Source organism: Dermacentor variabilis, chromosome 7, assembly GCF_050947875.1.
Source record: "Dermacentor variabilis isolate Ectoservices chromosome 7, ASM5094787v1, whole genome shotgun sequence".
In the NCBI taxonomy this organism is placed as follows: Eukaryota; Metazoa; Arthropoda; class Arachnida; order Ixodida; family Ixodidae; genus Dermacentor; species Dermacentor variabilis.
The window spans coordinates 47,375,309-47,388,870 of NC_134574.1; positions in this window are offsets into that span (position 1 = coordinate 47,375,309).

Here is a 13,562-nt window from a genome sequence, read left to right on the forward strand (position 1 = left end):
AACGAATAAATTATCGAATCAAGTAGTAGGGTTTCTCCACACAAAGTATAATACTTTTGTTTTATGTACTTCGGATACATGAATACCGCTAAAACCTGCATCATTGTGGACCTGCTTGTCTTCTTGCATCATTTGATTTTAACTCCTGCAAGCCTTTGCTCGGTGGAGGAACAGAAGTGCTACTGGTATGTCAGTAGAATTCACAAAATTGTGTTTCTACATTTCCATGACAATAAAGTAACACAACGGCCAATTCTATAAAGCGTCTTAGCTTAGCCGTCACCTTCGCATTATATAGTACGTATGTCAAACAGCTTTGATTGATCGTTGTAAACATTACGATTCCTTGTAATGTCTTCTAGTCATAATTTCTAAACAGATAAGCACATGTAATTTTGGTTTGCGTTCAAGGCGTCAATACATTATTGTTTAAGAAAAGCATTGTAATGAGGCTTGAGTGTCATTGTTTATACTTACAAGTCGTCATATGGTGCTGAAAATGAGAAATAATGTCAACTGTATCAGTCACGTCTGTTCATAGGCGGTAATAAAATGCCTACTTGATTACCATGAGCTGATTACTAATACACATATTATCGCAATGATCATTCCACATCTCACTGTACTTCTCGCAAAGTTCCATAGGATGTCCACTAACATGAGCACCTCTGGACTGATTTCTTTGTCTCGGCTAAGAAGTTCCTCTGCAGAGGAAAACGGAAAGAAACATCATAAATCGTTACCAATCATTATGAAGCACCACCATTCGATTGCAGAAATTTTCGAGCGTACATGATGATATCCTGCTGAAAAAAGGTAGCGGCAAGATAAAATGTGCTATCATAAGTGTCATACTAGCCACTGAAAAGACGAATAGAGAGATGAACAGGAACGACGGTATAGGCGTTCGTGTGCATTGGTGTATTATTTTATGCTCCATAGTGTGCCTTCACCTTCCTAGCGGCACCTATGTCCACAAGTAAAAAGCAGCGATGCTGAGAATAATTTCTTGTATATTGCCAGACACATTTTAAAATTTTTTTGAAAGATGCTAGTGGGCGTTTTAGAAAAGAGGGCATTCCGTTTGCACTACAGACCAGGAAAATCGTGGCATTTCAACAGGACGCTATTAAACACCTCGACGCGTATTCACAAAACTTTTAGTAAAGTGTGACTTATCTCACTAGCTGCTGTCCAAGCCCCTCTCATCCACTGCCACTCGCAATAACGATCGCGATAAGGATTCGGAATTCATATCGCGCCCGCGTTAGTGTACCACAATGAAAATTAGTTGGGAAAGGTACAAAAAGCGTGAAAAAAACATCAACAGAAGGCCAGAAGAACACTAGAGAAGTGCCGCACTATTTACTGAAGTTTATTGAAGCAATACGTAATATATATACAAATGTGTCAACGTCTCTTGCACGCTGCAGCTAACATTTTCAACCGTGAGTTCTTAGTCTCGCCGAAATTGCGATACTTTTAAAAATAACTGCTCACATGCAGGACACTAGCCACTTATTTTCACTTTATACTGTCGATTCGCACATCTGTTCAACGAAACAAGAGCGGTTTTGTGGTTTCGTCATACGATAATACTTTCAAGCGAACTTGCATATGGAACATATGCTATGTACAAGCGCGTCACTTTCTTTATTAGAGAGATTAGTTCGGGGACATTTCACATAATTGACAGAACTTGGTATATCCATTGTCTTGAGGCTTTCGACTTTGTCTCAGTCGATGTTTAAGTCTCCCACAAGGAGTTGAGTGAGTGCCTCTGCACGCATGATGCCCGACTTGCGACGTCTAACTCCTGACTGCATATAATTGTCTTACATTTCTCTGCGCAAACTTTACTACAAAAGGTGGCCTTATGGTTTTAATGTGAATTTCGTAAAAGTGTGCTTTGTCATGAGCGTGCTATGAAATTTGCCACAACAGGCTGTTCTTTCACGCTACGCGTTCTCGTTTTTCTTAAATTATAAAACAAACATAGCAAGCATGCTTTTCTTTCCATTTCCTTTAAAGTACTTCGAAGGAGCATTCACAGCGTCTTCGGTTAAAAGCTCATCGACTTTTAAAGGCTCTTCCCAGTGGTCTTCAGTGACATTCCAGTTATATAGTTTAATATCACGCTTTCATTTTGAAGTAAATCTTCACAAATACCATTTTTGTCCACTTTACATACCATTGAAAGTCATTAAGGTTATCTGCTTAAATTCTCAAGTGCCTCATTAACAAACTTCTAAATAACTTTGCTATGACACTTTGGCGACGCCGTTGCCTGATAAGAGCCGGAACCCAGCCTTATGCAGGTTTCTAGCACTCAGTCAGCTAATCAACTTCTGCATTGTACCCAGATTTGAGTTGCCTCTATGACCACTGGGGCCTCAGCTAAACTATGCGTCTTGAAATAATTGTTCACGTCTTTTTAAAAGTTGAAGCCGTTCTTGAGAATTACATATTTAGAGTTCACCTGTATATTGTAAAGGATTCTTCCAGAGCACGTAACAAAACGTAAAATGCCCTAATGCATTTCCTGCTGGCCTGCTGCAACAGACAGGTCAAATCCATCTTTTAATGTCTGCTGGTACTTTAGAACTGTGAAACGAAACCCTATCTTCCAGCCCAAACTCTACGGAAAGCCTTTTGGAAGGCGCTCAGGCAATAAGCGTAAAATCACACTGGTGGCACGGAGCTAAATGAAATAAACGCACGTTTAATATCCCTGAACCTTACTTTGTTTTTCAACCTTGGTCTGGGAAATATATAAGGTAAACGAAAGCACTTATAAGAATGGAGCAATGCTTATTGAAAGGCTTCAATACAAAGCTAAGAAGCGTTGCCTGGTATGCATAAAGACTGCAGAAAGGACAGTGGTGTAGGACACAATCGAGAAGTGATTATTATCACGCGGACAAGTGCAGGGAAACGTCATCAAGGCTTCTGCACCTTGAAAGAGCCCACAACGGTGACCAGCGACGAGCAATTCTTAAAGGTTCCATGCTGATTGCTCAGACAAAATTCTTGGTGAACAAGGGGGGTTAAACTTGTCTCTCCAAACTTTACCAGACAACTTCGCGATGTAATCATTACTTACATTTCTCTTTGTCATCAGGTTCCTCCGTTGTGTCCCGCGATGGCATGATATCAGACCTAGATGTCGTCGGCGCGATAGAAAGCTCTTCTTCGTTGCAACGAATCCCTCTCACGCCTGAAGAAGACAAAGTGAAATGAAATCCTGGAACATGTGCATATTATCTGTACAAAATGAAATACCTTGAAAATATTTTTTGTGTTACACGTTCGCGAGTATATTTCCATTACTTGGTCTCTAATAAAAATGTTTAATTGGCAAAAATAGAAATTTCCTAATGTTCAGAAAAAAGTCTCTGAGGCACTGTTTATGCACTCGTTTCAATTCCTGATGCTATTTTTATCACGCAGTATTGTCTTGTTCTTGCGAGGCTGAATAATGAGTTAGGCATTACATTATTTAAGATCTGTTTCTCTCTTAGATTCGATAATATTTTCCAATTGTAATAAGATAAGGTATGTCGTCTATCTCCCACAGTGGGTGTTTGCCATTTTCGATAGAAACCATGCACTGTCAGTATCCGCACCAAATGTCGTAGAAGACCTCACAATTTTCCAACATAGAAGAAAGGAAATTACAATAAAATGAGGGGCAGAGTGAAAAGAAAGAGAATATTAACAAATTTTTGTGCCTGTCAATTTCTTTTTTTTTCAATTGGAGCTGACTGCTTAAATTTCCTTGCGTGGACTCGAACCTGATAATACAATTTTCACAATTAGGCACTCCACTGGAAATGACACATACGTCTTCAATTTAGACAATAATGTAGCGCTCACTAAAACGTTGAGTAGATTCTCGAAAGCAATTTTTTGAAGGAATTGTAACACGTTGCCATGGCTGACATCAAGCATCAAGTTTGCAAAGCAAAACTCTTTGCAAACTCTAAGGACGTGCCCTGTGTAGACGCTGCCGAGTATCGTGACCAAGGCGCTATGACAGCGGCTGTACTAGATAAGCAAAATCAAATAATCGCTGCAACCTCAGTTATTACAAGCTCGCCAGAGGTCGGGGAGGAAGTCGCAATCGCCTTGGCGTGTGCTTCCTCCGCAGCCAAAATCATAGTCAGCGACTCAAAGACAACTATGCGAAGTTTCGTGGAAGGGCGTATTTCACCTGACGCCCTCAACATTCTGACCAGGGTACCCGAAACCTGGCACAGATGAACGCAACTCGTTTGGGCACCGGCGGACTCCAGTGTTCCGGCAAACGAAGCTGCTCACAGTGCGGCGCGAGAACTGCCATTCATGGCCGCACCACAACCTCTTGCGACGAGGAGTTTGAATCCCTCCGCTGCTCAGGCAGAGACCGGATGGTATCCTGCAAGCAAATTCTACGATTCTACCGCCAGGCCAGGGGGCATTACCCTGCCGCTCAGAAAAATTTAGATAGAAAGAAATCAGTTACCTGGCGACTTTTACAGACGCGCACTTTCCCAAACCTAGTGACATACATCCTCTATCCGGTGCTATATACAGCGGATTGTAAAAGCTAATTGCCTCTCCTTCCCACCACTACCCTAGAGCAGTGGGATTCTGCACTGGTCAGCTCAGACCTGCATCTCCAGTTCCGGGTCATCCAGATGGCCGAAGACGCCGCCGAAGCGCAAAGCCTGGCCGCCGCCTGAGGAAGAAGAGGACGGGCCCCCCCACCCCACTTCCCTCCTCTCTAAACCCCACCTCGGGCAAAATAAAGTTTATGCTACTACTGCTACTACCTCCCTCGCAGGTCTGGACGGTATTGCAATATCTTCGGGATCGGCCCTCCTATGGGGAGTGCTTAACGCCTACTTGACCTCCACCGCAGGTCGACCCGGCATTGCACATCAGCTGGATCGGCCCACGCTTGGGGAGTTTTTTGCTTACCACGCCAACGACACATGAAAATTTCCTTCGACGGTAGAGGTATACAGCTTTGCTGTAAAACATGACGCCTTCTATCTATATCTGAAATTTGTGTGTTTAATTTCAGCTGAGAGACACTTGTGTGGTATGAGTAATCAGAATAAACAAAACAAGGTACACGAGTTGCAACTGCTTCTAGAGTGTTAGAAAGGGCGGTTTGGTCTGAGTCCGAAACCGAGCATACGTATTCTAGTTGAGGTATGACAAAAGTTAGACATGTTAGTATTTTTAACGGGGGTTACGAAGAGCAACTTGCCGGGGGGGGGCGGCGGAAATAACCAAGTATGCGATTGACTTCGTCAGTGTTCTTCGTAATATGAGTAGACCAAGAAACCTTATTTGAAAGAGAAAAGCCAAGTTAGTAGCATGACTCCAGTTATTACATTTCCGTGTTGCAGAGCACGTACTTTGAAGTATGGTGAACCTTCCTCCGATGAAAAAGCACTACTAAAGTCTTCGTACGGTTCAATAACATTATCCACTTGTTGCACCAATGGTAACTTTGTCAAGATCATCTTGTAATGTGCGGCTATCGTTGCTAGTAAGGATTGGGCAGTATGTGACACAATCCTCAGCAGAAACGCGAGTGTTAGAAAAAAGTTTGTTGGGTAACTCATCAATATACTGTAACAAAATATATAAGGAAGAGAAGACGCCCAAGGACTCGGAGTACTCAGTAAAGAATGGGCATTTTAGAGTAGGAGTGGTTATTAGCATGCAGAAACTATTGTCTGTTAATTAAGAAATTGCGCACGAGCTCTCAAACACAAAGATTTAGTTGCAAGCGACGACATTTCTGGAGAAGCCGTCGATGCCTAACTTTGTCAAACGCCTTTTCCAAATGTAAAAAGAGGGCATCAACTGGGGTTTTTTTATCAAGGTTAGAGCTTATGTCATTTATAAACAGAGCTAATTGGCTATCACAAGATAGACCTTTACGGAACCCATGTTGGTTAGGGTGGAAGAAATTGGCAGACGTTAGGAATGTTGCAATGTGAGAGTGAAGTACATGTTCCATAAGAGACGGTGGTTAGATAAATTGGGTGGTAATTAATACATAATTATGAAGCACCTTTCTTGCGGACTGGTGTAACCTTATCCCGTTTCCAATCATCCGGCACCACTCCTGACCACAAAGACTACTGAAAATGCAACTACTGAGACCATGCGTTTTCCTGTGAGAACATAAGTGCTAAGAATGCTGTGAAAAATTTTCTAGCCGCAGATAACCTGAATAGGTCTCAATAATAATACCTCCTAATGCCTGTAATATTTTTGCATGTGTGCACCTTCTTCAATTGTTTAAGAATGCGTATATGCTGCACTTCTGTAGCTTCCTTTTTTCTGCTCCCATGTTTGCTGCCAAATGCCTTGGTGAGGTGGGGCCAGGGGAGCTGTAGTAATGCAGGTTTTATCCTGTCACCACCACGACTTATGTTCACCAGTGTATTTATGTAGTAACTCATTTTGTGATATCTTGTGACACCCAACCAACGCTCCTGTTCGTGTTCTGATCTTTCAATTTTTGAGCACGTAAGCGTGAATCGAACATCGCGCCAAAAGTTCTCAAAACGTATTCATACCAGTTTCTGCAGTTGCCGGATGCCCATCGAAAAAGTAGTCATGAGCTGTGGCTTCTAAGCCATAAAAGTAGCAGCCTCGCACGTTTTCTTGAACATGTAAGTTGCATTGACCATCTCCTGCGCGCAAGCACACATGCCAGTACAACACATGTACCTGTTTGAACAGCAAGCTTTCTTACATTATACGTACGCGAAGGCTTTCTCCAGGTGTGCACCCAGGCCTATCGAATTCATCGGATGAGATGGCGCTACATTTTATCTCGACCAAAACTTTAATACCGCTGCTATGCTTCTTTACACATTTAAAGCTTTCATTACTGTTCTAGGAATGATCAGTTGGTTTTTTGTATTCCATCAACAAGTAATTGTGCATCAGTTTTGCCTTTAATCAATTAATCGCAATAGATGCAGGCTTTTTGGTCGAACAATTGATTCATGAAAATTTTCGCCACGATCTCTTAGAAATGTTGAAACAGTAATCTATTTCTGTAGGAACATACTTTGATGCTTGATCACTAGAACCAAGCATAAAACACAAGTTTCTATAAGTTTTATAATGTTCATCTTCAATCTTTTAGAAACTAACTATAGTTGGCAATAATGGCTTTTGATGAGATAAACGTTGTAAGTCATAAAACGACCCTTATTTGCAAAATTAAATAAGCACAAGGTACAGTTAAACTGGAAATAAGAAAAATTACAAAATAAAAGGTGAAGTCCACTTGAAAATGCAAGAACTTTGAATATGCACAGGGAAAAGAAAAATACTGATTTAGGATTTTAAGCCACATCCGCTTTTCCACAGAACGAAGGAATGCCATATGACTGGGATGTCTTGGTAAAACCGACACCTCCTTGTAATATCCACACAACCACCAAGCGAGAATAAATTGTCAGAATAATAAATAAATTGTCAAAATAAACTGACCAGTCCGAAATCCGTTACTCGGCCTGCAGAATAGAATGCAGCATCGAGCAATATATATATATATATATATATATATATATATATATATATATATATATATATATATATATATATATATATATACATATAGGCAGTAGGCAAGTACGTCTGTGGGACTTTGAAAAGCTAAATATAGGTATTGCGCCCTTATAGGCCGAAGAAAAAAACTGTTAGGTTACCTGGTCAGTGTGTCTCTGTATATAAACGAATAAGAGTTCCATTAGTGAGTCGGGGTGCACCTTTCTCTTTATAGTATGCTGATCCGTGAGCTACGGTATAGGTCTGGTGGCTCGCGCTTGTTCCTACACGCATTTCGGAGTGTTCTAGCTAAGGCTCAGGCTGGGCAACACAGAAGACGCCTGCCGCGCGTACAAATTCTCAAATCTGGTGAAAAGTGAGAAGTAAAGAACAACCACCCCACAGGTTTCTAAAACTTAGCGAAGTTTTTGTTTTAGCAGAGTCAGTTGTATTACTGTAAATGCATCCATCGGACACAAATTGAACCAGTCATAATTCAATGTAACTGTGTGCACAGTGCCCTAAAACAAATTAAAGGCGTTGTGCATAGGTATAACGCTGCAAGATAAAACGAGCGCTGTTTGCAGCTGCTTCCAAGTTTATAGCGAACGAATAAATTAGCATCTCGCCGCGTTGAATGAGCATCTGATGCTTTAACCACTAAACAAAAGCGTGAAAACAGCATGTCTCCTCCCGGCAAAACTTATGCCATGATTCCAGTTCAGGGGAGGTATTCTATAAGGGTCCACCTAGTGGACATGTTCATTTAGCCTGCTGCTGAAGTGCTGATTGGCTGTAGCGTCTCTCTGCTGCGGGCGCACAGCCCAGCCGATCCAGTCATAACATCAACAGCAGATGAAATGGAGATGCCCACTAGGTGGACTCTTACGGATTACCTCCTCAGATATTCCGAGGTAGTTATAATTTCTGCTAGCGTGCCTGCAGGCAAATGTACATTAGCGAGAACATTCCCGCTGCTTAAAGCATTATGTAACACTAATACTGCGGCAGAAAATTACAAACGAAGCAAATGAAGTGAAGCTTGAGTGGTCATCACTATGATTTATCAAAGCACCTGACTAAACAAAGAACGCTCCGCAGTTTGAAACACCAGCAAGATAATTAAAACAGATAAAAAGAAAGCAATGGCCAAGAAAGAAGTCGCTGTGAGTACAGTGGGGCGAACAAGCCTGCGCAGTATTAGCCACTTTTTTCCCAGTATGTATGTCTCTTGTCCAAGTCACTCTCTGGTGCGCCTCGTGTTTTTGTTTTTTTTTTCTGGAAATGATTAAACCTCAAGCTGACGTCTTTCCAGCGTGTTCACACGCATAATCGTACGCAACAAAAGTCCTTCCACATGCGTCTGTGTTCTTTTCGGGGCGTATGCGCGGCGGCTTGACCACTAATTGGCATTCAGAAGAACTCGTGATATCATATCATCCGTCGATTCAAGCAGGAGCATGGATCGACTGTTTCTCAGCGCGGCCGCTAGGTAGCTAGTATTTACTTCGGGTTGCAACCTATTATGAGTAACTAGCTAAGAGGGAAAAACGAAGTCAGCAAAGAGACAACTTATGATAGCTCATAAGGAAGCTCTTCACTTTTCGAATCAAGATAAGAATGCCTAAACACGTGTGCTTATAAAGCGAGGTACAACAAGAACGAAGAAGTGTATGCTCACTGTCGTAAGCTAGGGAAACGATGGAACCTGTTTTATTAGAATGAAGATATTTGCCCAGCGGTAGGGTTAGGCTCCTCTGGTCTCCTGGGAGCCATTGAATTAGGGGATAGCAGAGGCAAAGTAAACATGTCCCCAATAGAATTTACTTAGAGGCGATAAGAAATTTTGTGGCAGAAGATATGAAGACGACAAACGTACACAAAGGCATACAAGACAAAGTTGCCAATAGTGGTAAAAGAAAGCATGATGCTGTGAATTCTTTAGGTTCTTTGAAGATGAGTAGGTCCCTTGGCAAATTAATATGAAGAGCTTGGTGGCGCAGCCCACTGCCCTCTTTCGAAGGGAATGCTTATACCTCCATCCATCCATCCCTCCATGCATCCATCCATCCGGATATCCATCCAAGCATCCATCCGTCCATCCGTCCATCCATCCATCCATCCATCCATCCATCCATCCATCCATCCATCCATCCATCCATCCATCCATCCATCCATCCATCCATCCATCCACCCAGCGCTCCGCTCGGCATCATGCGTGACTCGAAAAAGCAGTCGCTCTACTGCAACCGCACAGTTATCGCTCGTGCGCCGTTATTGAAGTATGGTTTCAAAATTTTTGCGCCACTCCTTTCAAGCTCTAGAAAACTATTATTCGACCAGGTCTAATCGATTAGGTCCAATAAATCAAAGATCGACATCGATGAAGATTACTCGTTTTGCGGGGTGCAGTGAATCGATTAAGTGACTAATCACTAATCAATATTACCTAGCCTATACTGCTCCTCTGGCCGACGTCTCGTGCGCCAGGAGGCAAATGAAAAACAGCTTTTTCAGTCTAGCCTAAGTGGAAGGCTTTAGCATTGCCAAGGTAAATGTGTCGTGCGCACAAGTTTCTGACTTAGGTTTCTCTTCGACCCAACATGCTTGAAACAAAAGCGTAAGCGTTGAGTAACTTTGAGGGCTGGCGAAAGGGTTGTGGTGAAAGGATAAATATGACGAGGGATGACTAGAACCGCATAGAAAAGGCGGCGTTCAAGAAGGGAATGTGGACACACAGATGAATACTTAGCTTTTAAGGAGAACACTTTAAATGGCTGATACCCTCGATGACCCTGAAGAAACGCGTAGTCCGGTCCAATGGTACTCAATCTATCATCATCAGCAGAGGCTCATACCCCCCTAAGCGAGAAAAAAAATGCAATGGCTCATCCCTCTCGTACTTCAGAGACCACAAGCACTAAGTAATGTGAAGCGAAGAGGGCGTACATTCATTGAACTCAACCGTACAACACACAGAACACCACAAATTTTAATCCCAGGCTGAGATGATCCCTGGCTGTTCGCGTAAGCCTAACCACGCAATCATCATCATCATAATAATAATAATCATCATCATCATCATCAGCAGCAGCAGCAGCAGCAGCCTGGTTACGCTCACTATCTATTTATTTATTTCATTTTATCTTCTTGCTATGTACCGACCTCCTAGTCAGAATGTGTTGGGATTTATTGAAGAATTACAAACTATACTGAAAACCAACTTTGTTGCTAAAAACGTGTGCATGATAGGGCACATCAATATCGATTTGATGAAGGGTGATCGTCATGGCACTGAAAGTTACTTAACAGTACTCGCAAAATCTGGCATTGAACCACATGTCGCCGATCCTACTAGAGAAAAATTTCTTAATAATCGCATTACAACTACTTGCAGTGACCACGCTAACGTCCGTGCGTCGGACATTTCTTCAGTGTCCGGAGCTGTAATCAGAAAGAAACTGGCAGATCACTATTACATTGCGTGTCACCTTATAAAAACAGACTCTATGCAGCACGCTAACTCTGCCAGGTGTGTTGTGACCATTCTAGACCAAAAAAAGTTCGATAAACATGTCGCTGAATATGATTGGGATTCATTTACTCATCATAACACTAACGACACTGCGTACGATAGCTTGGTCAGGATATTAGGCGAAATAAAGAAAGTGTGCAAAAAAACTTTGGTTGTGAAGGAACGTAAAATTGACTGCCAGTGGCTGACTGCGGAAATCCTGGCTGCTATCAAAGAAAAGGGCACTTTCTGGTCTCGATGCCGCAGGGCGCCAAAAAATGAGAAACTTCGAGCAGAATATCGTTGCATCAGAAATAAGGTAACTGCGCTTATCCGCTTATCAAAGAGGAAGTTCTTTGCACAGCAGTTTCACAACACTCGTCGCGACGTTAGGAACACTTGGTCTCTGATAAACCAGTTACGTGGTAACATACGCTTGTCCGTCCAAGAAGCAGTGGAGCATAATTTCGGTGTAGTGTCGCCTATTTTGGCTAATGAGTTCAATAACGTATTTTCCGCTGAGCAACGGGTCGCAGTCCAAACTTTAAACTCGACAAAGATTAAAAACAGTGTATCGCCATCGGCCTTCCTTCCTCTTATGACAGAATCTGATCTTTTCAGCATTTTGTCTAGTCTGAAACGTAATAATTCCGCCGGACTTGACAACGTTTCCATAGCTGATCTGATAAGAAACATTACAGCTCTGAAACATGTTCTGCTATTTATTTTAAACGGCATAATTGCAACTGGTACATGGCCAGATTCACTGAAGAGTGCTCGCTTTGTTCCTCTGTACAAAAGTGGGAAAAAGAATGATATTGCCAACTACCGCCCTATTTCTGTTCTTTCCTGCATATCCCAGATTTTAGAAAAACACGTACTTTCTGTGATGAATGCATTTGTTGCTAAACATGACCTAATGAGTGTGAATCAGTACGGATTTGTTAGTGGGTCTGGAACACAGGTGCTATTAGAAAATCTCTCTGATTTACTGCACCAAAGCCTGGAAAACAATGAGGTGGCATTTGGGCTTTTTTTGGACGTAAAAAAAGCTTTCAACACAGTAAATCATCAAATTTTAATCTCTAAACTGTATTCATATGGATTTAGGGGTCCTTTTTTGTCACTAATTAAAAACTATCTTCACAATCGCTCAAAGTAGTCATGTTTGGGCCTATCTGCAGTGACGCGGTAAGTCTGGTGTGCGGTGTCCCGCAAAGGTCTATCTTATCTCCTTTGTTGTTCAACTTATATGTGAATGATATATGTGACCACGTGAAAGCATCCACCGTATTCCTTTATGCCGATGACACTTTACTAGTATCAAGCAACCCTGAGTTTTCATGTGCCCTGGCTAACCTTCAAGAGGACGCTATTAAAGTTAGTGATTGGTTTGCCTCAAACTTAATACAAATAAATAGCACCAAATCCAGACTTGTCTGTTTTCGTAACCCGCACAAAGATGTACCAAGCGTCGCTTCCATATATTTACACCCTTCATATTGCTCTTTGTGCTCTTGTCAACCTATAGCTAGCGTCCAGTCGGTTAAGTATATTGGTGTGCACATAGACAGTGATCTGACGTGGAATACTCATTTGACCCACATCTGTAAGACACTTGGAAGTGTTGCATGTTTGTTGTTTAATTTAAAAACCATGATGCCTTTTTCTATCAGAAAACTAATCGCCCGGGCTCTGGGGTATAGTGTTTTAAGATACGGTATGTGTTGTTTTTTTAACTGCTCTTTCACATGGAAATGTCGAGTTAATAGGATTTTGAAAAACATCGCTACAAGCGTCCTCTACATGCCGCAGGAGAATTTGCCCAGCAGTGTCTTTAGAACAGCCGGTTTGCCTTCTTTTGAGAATCTTTTTAAACAAATCGTAGTACTTAAACATTTTTGGAGCAGTGTATACAGGCACATAAATACGAAACCGGTACCGTTGAGACATGTTCCTCGTTATCTTAAACCGAGAGTGCGCACTCACTACGGTAAAGCAACAAGACGCTATTATGTTCCTGCTATCTTCAATGAACTACCGGACGATGTATTTTCTTTGTCCACCCGCAAAACACTGAGAGTTGCTGTTCAAGCGTTAGAGAACCTTTAATATGTACTGATGTTATCAGTGCACCTTTGACAATGTGTGATGGTTCTGCCAAATGCACAACCAGCTTCTGATGGAGTTCTGGTGTGGCGCGTAGATTGCCGCGGCTGCCGGTTGTCGCCGCACAAGCCCTCGTGTGGCTTCGGCGCTTCCGTTTTGTATACTGTTTTAGCTATGCTGAATAAAGATTATTATTATTATTATTACTGCAGGGCAAAGGCCTCTCCCATATTTCTCCAACTACCCCCGTCATCTGCTAACTCTGGCCATGGTCTCCCTGCAAACTTCTTAATCTCATCCGCCCACCTATCTTTCTTCCACCTCCTACTACACTTCCCTTCTTTTGAAATCCAATCCGTAAACCTTAATC